Source organism: Lissotriton helveticus, chromosome 9 (assembly GCF_964261635.1).
Source record: "Lissotriton helveticus chromosome 9, aLisHel1.1, whole genome shotgun sequence".
Taxonomy (NCBI): domain Eukaryota; kingdom Metazoa; phylum Chordata; class Amphibia; order Caudata; family Salamandridae; genus Lissotriton; species Lissotriton helveticus.
The window spans coordinates 360,194,771-360,200,770 of record NC_136070.1 but is presented as its reverse complement, the minus strand read 5'-3'; positions in this window follow the sequence as shown (position 1 = coordinate 360,200,770).

The window sequence follows — 6,000 nt, the reverse complement described above, 5'->3', positions numbered from 1 at the left end:
CCTTTTCTAAGACTAAAGCTTGTACAGAATAGGAGTTTCAATGTGATATTATAGCTGTTGCATGACGACTATCTTGAACACTGTATTCTGAGATATCAACTGTTCACTAGGCTTAATTATGCCGAAGTAATCAGAATAATTTCAGTAAACACGTATTACAAGGTTATGCCAGCTTGAGTAATTAATGAACATTTTGGGTGGGAAATCCTACCACAGAAGATCAAGAACAATAAGCTGAAATAGAACAAGCATCTGCTGGGTACTGCTTATTGTATCCTGCAGCATTTAGTGGAGTTGTCGTAGCACAAAATGAATCCTCTAGACCATTTTGGATGCAAAGGGGAATTTTGCACTAAGAAAATAGTGCTAATTGCTGTATTATGCTTCTCACACAATTATGCATAATCACAAGTAATTTTGTAGCAATTACGAGTAATTATGCTAGAGAGAATTACGCCAGTTGAGCCCACCCCTACTGTTAACATCGATACAGCTGACAAGGTGGCACATCAATTTAAATCCTCACTGTTGACATTGTTTGCCATTTACAGGTCGCTGGCAAGAACGGCTTAGCCTATCATCTTTTGGAGATCAATTTACTGCTTAGCAGTACACTGAGTAATGGGAGTACTTGTTATTTGCAGCACAGAAACACTGCAACAGTGGTTCTCCATAATTGATAAACCAAGACTAATCTGTGTCCTACAATACTGGCAGGGTGTGCAGCATTGCTCGATTGTCATTAACTCCAAATTAAAATTCTTCCCTTGCAGCATAGCTCTTGGTTTCTTTGAAATCAAAAGCATATTAGAATCTCAACATCATATGAAACTCATTGTGAAGTCACAGTTGTTGCATGATGGCCATCTTAGAAGTTGTAGACAAAGAGAAAGATTGCTAACATTAATGTAAATGACAACTTAACCTTAATAATGATAATAAGATGCCTCAATGATGAACAAATTGACTAGTTATTTAGGTGCTAATTACAGGTCAATCAATCAATATTCTTTATTTGATAAAAAGAATCATAAATGTCGAAATCAGCACAATTTACATTTGGATTCCTTTAAGACACCAGAAAGATAACATGATAAACAATAGCAGACTGTGGGTGTAGTTAAAAACTGTAAAAACAATAACGCAGATCTCATTTGGTTGAAATTCATGAGCTTCAGAAGTAGATGTATGAATTTAAAAATGAAAAACCCATGTATTCCCAGCGACTTATCTTAATTCTTCTCTTACATTTGTCCCCTCAAAACCATCTTCCCATCTCATATCAGGGGCGCAAGAGTAAATCAATAATGGGGACGTACTCCACAACATCCAGTCATCTCTCTCAGTCTCTCTTAAAAGTACTTGGTTTCTTGCCGCCCACCTTCTACCATTCCTCGCAATCTCCCCGCTCCCATGCCTGGCACAAATATATATATTTTTTTAACTGTTGTATTGCCACTTTTTACATTAGACTCAGAGATCTCACCCTAATTCCTAATCCCAAATTCATATGCATACTGCCCAGCCAACCCTTCGACTCACCATCTGAAATACCCTCCTATCATCCTACCTCCGCAACACAAAAGGTACCAGGTGTACTACCACTTTCCCTGTCCACCCTCACCCATACCTCTTTTCACCCTCTTCCCCAATATAAAAAAGTGCAAGGCATCCTACCACCCTAGCAGTGAGCCAAGTATCCTTTGCACAAACCAATTTTCCTAACTGTAAAATTGTTTAGACCCTGTCAGAGCTTAGTCACAGTTCATATCAAGACCCACAGCCACCCTCTGTGCTTCATCCCCTTCCAAAATGTGTGCTACCTGCTCTCAATGTGAGAGGTAAAGCTATTCCTGCACTGACAATGGCTCTGTGAGAGCGGCTCCTCAAGCAGCCTTCTCTTTCCTGTCAGCCACATGTCTGCAAAATCCATGACAAAGTGGGGAGATGGGGTGGCGGCGAGGGTGGTAGCAGACTTGCCCACAATCCCTACCTGTCCTGTCACTCTCTAGGTAGACATGAGGGAGGTGAGTTTTGGAGGCCAAGAGGGGGATCATCAGCAAGTAAAAGTGTTGTCTTAACCCCTTCAAGGCTAAGGGCACCATTGCACAGGCTAGGACAGGCAGAATAACACGGGTGCTAATGAGCAACCCTGCCTAGCACCTTTGTCAACAGGGAATGATCTAGTGGTTTCTCCTGCAGGTCCCCAATTTATCAATTTGTTTTTATTTGTTTGATTAATTAAAATCTTACAAAACAGCTAAAACGTATACAAATATAAAATGCGAAACAATGCATATATTCGAATACTACTCGTACGACTATAAAATATTCTGTCCTTTAAAATTATTAATTTGGTAGATTTGGCAGGTCCCCAATATACCCTAGCATTTTTTTCCCTCATGGTGTCTGATCAATATATCCAAAAGACGAGGTGAAATTAGCAATCAGACAGTAAGGACCATATAGAATGCCTTGACACATTGTCGAAAGCAAAGCGCAGTTTCACGAAAATCACATATAATAGTATTTTTTCAAGGAAAATGTATTTCAATAATAGAAGATACATTCTGAGTGTTTGATCAATTGTTTTAGTTCTTTTTCAAAAACCTACTTGCAATGGAGCAAAGTCTTCTTGTCTACAGCCTAGTTCTCTATTCTAGACAGTACAGCACAAGCAACTATTTTTGGGATGTTATCGAAGTAATTCATTGTGCAATAGTTCGCTGGATCATTTCTTACACATTTCTTATGTAGAGGAACTATTCCTGCTCCAAGTCAAGGTACGGGGACATGTGCATCATTTATTATAACGTTACTCAGACTAGTGATAATGCAGCCCTATAAAATACAATCTGATTTTTACAGATTAGCCAGTATTTTTGCCTGGACCGGGGAACCTTCCCCTTTTCTTTCTCTTAATGGAAAGCCTAATTCGTTTCAGCGAAAAGGGATCAAGACACTCGGGCTCAATAGTATATGCTATAGAACAACGAGACACACCTGAGCTAAATTTAAATGATGAAAAATGTGTGTAGCAAATATCTACTGAGATATGTAGCTCTGGTCTTGTAAACTTCGTTTTGCAACTGTTGGCACTATTTCTGTCCTTACACAAAACTGCTGACACTCGATTATTTGAGCGCTCATTTTCAAGATCGATTGTCTTCTGTAGGTCCCAGAGAACGATGACCCCACAACAGAGACAGACCAAGTCAAATCAAACTAAAACCAGACAAGGTTCAAAGTCAAAACCATGAACCTTTATGTAGGATTCAAAGTCATTAATGAAGGCACAAATAGCCAACTTAAATCAATAAATCTGAAAAATGCTAATAAATAGGAATAGCAAAAGGCAATAAAGACTGGGGATTTTTCAAGTTAAATAGCCAGAATTGAATACGGTTTAGCACAATGCAAAATGAGTATCATGGTGGCAGGTATGAAGTGGGAAACAGCCACTACAACGTGGTCATTACCGTGCATGACCGTTACCACAAATCCACATTCAACGCAAGCCTTTGATTCACATGCCTGTACCACAAATGACATTGTAAAGGCATGAATGATAGAGTCATATGCCCATGGCTCGAGTAATTAATGAATGTATGAGATGTGATTGTATTAACTGGTTTTATTGATACCTGGTATTTGTATGGTGGCTGTTTTATGGCTATTACTGTTTTTAAATGAATTTTATATTAACGTATTGTATTTTTAAGTCCTGCATATGCAACATTGGATCATATCTTGGGGATCTTGTATTTTTAAGGATGAATTTTAAAGGTTTATGGTTATTGTTTTAAATGTAAATGTCTTTTAAGATTATGAAATCGAATAATGACTATTTGAATTGATAAAGTCGTATGCGTACTAAAGTATTAAGTCTTTTATTTGAAGTTTTTGTTTGAACACGACATTACTTATATTGCCATGTTCGTTTCTTCTTCAAATAATGCCATGTCACCATGTTGAAAAGCTGGCAAAGGAGGGTTTTGGGCTACTTTTTCGGGTTGAGCGTTGGTGTGGGCTAGGGTTCAGACATCCCCTATGCAAACATACAGGCTTTTTCCATTGGAAGATTGGGCTTGTCCAACCATCTGCTTCAGTTTTGACTATCAATGGAGTGTACAGCCAACCAGTGGCCAACCTAACACGTAGATGCGTTTCACCAAACAGCAGACTACACCCACTTCTGAAAACTCCCCTCCTCGTTGTTGGAACTGACACTGTGTGGTTGGCTGAGGGTTTGCCCTAGCCAGGCAGAGCGCACTACTCCCATCAAGCGCAGGTGATCACACACACTGTACAACCAGTGCTCAAGCTTGGGTAGCTTGGCACTGAGCAGTCAGGCGTCCTTCAGAAGCAATGTGTAAAACAAAAACACAGCACATGAACGCAATAAATAGTCTGCACTACACAAATTAGAGACTCGCACTTGACCTCCAAAAATGTAGTTTATGTTCAAGGGGAGGCTCCCAAAGTACTACTCTTAAGGAAATCTTTTAAAACTGTTTACTTAATTCACTGTAGTTTCTGTCCTTTGTGCCCACTTGTTGCACTGCTACTTTTAACCAAGTGCCTCCAGCTTATTGAGCACTATAGAAAACTATATAACATAACACTGACATTAAACAAAGTAACATGAATATCATAGAGTTATGCACATAAGTCACACTTGGCAATATTAGTAGCAGTACCACAACCAAATTGCATTGATCAAATCTCGATAACATACACATATGGAAAGTCCTATTCTAAACCACACACACCACCCTTATGCAGTGCAACACAATGTCATCCCCCTGGCCCACCTTCACAATCCAAATCATGCAATTTCCCATGGCTATAGGGTGCCCCTATACCGCGATATCAGGAATATGTGCACACACAGAATTATAACACTTTTAGCAGCACCGCAGTACGAGGACACGCCGATAAACTCACTGTTGAGAGATAAAGTGCTTTAGGCAAAAGAGCAACGTATAAACCAACACTGCTGACTAGTGTCATGAAGCAAAGGTGGCCCACATATGGTCACTGCTGCACACTCACACTCACTATACACAGTTATGCAGTGGGACAGGCTCCAGACTGGTCCATATGGGCACTTTCACACTCATATGCACTGAACCCCTAATGCGGTGCCACTGTCTATAGATAACACGCTGCAGACCCCATAGCTGCAATTCTCCTGCTACCCGCCAATTGGCCCCCACCGTCCCCGACACCTCAGATGGAAGTGCACCAGCCCCTTCCTCCGGATACAAGGCCTCCATAGCTGAGGTCACACCTCTTTTGGGTCCCTAGAAAGCATGTTGGGATAGGCAGTAAGCATAAACAAGAGGTAGAAGTAAACAAAGGTGGTCCTGGCGCCACTCAGGAAGGCCACCAACAAGTTGCAAAGCAGAAATGGGCCACGAGCAACAATTTGAACAGACAGGCTTCCACCAGGGTCTTCTGGCACTAGACCAGTTCTGGGAAGCACAGGGTGGTCATGTAGTCTCTTGTCATACTTCTGAATCCTTCTCGGAAGTGTCTCTCCAACCTAGTCAATTCCTCTCCCTTCTAACTGCTGCCACAAAGTCTTCAGAAGGGCCAGATGAGGAGAGGGCAGTTGATCCATCATGATGGACTAGTGAGGAAACAAGCAGTGAATAGGGAACAGCACCCAGGGGAGACTCTCGTTCAGGAGGCACCCTGTCTGGTACATGTTGATCAAAGTGGTGCCCTGGCAATCCGGGCACAGTGTCTGGCATACAATGAGATGACTCGCACCAGACACTTCAGGTTACACAAAGTAGAGTTGCAATACCGTACCTCCCTGGAAATGAGGTACTATGTCCGGCACACCTTGATGTTGGTTGCACCAGACAATTCCATACACACACACAGGCACAAGTTCAGCAGTACCTCATGAGGTAGAATGACACTCTGCAATAGGTGCGTCCCCCACCTCATAGGGTTGCAACCTGTGAAGCAGACACCGTGTGCAATGAG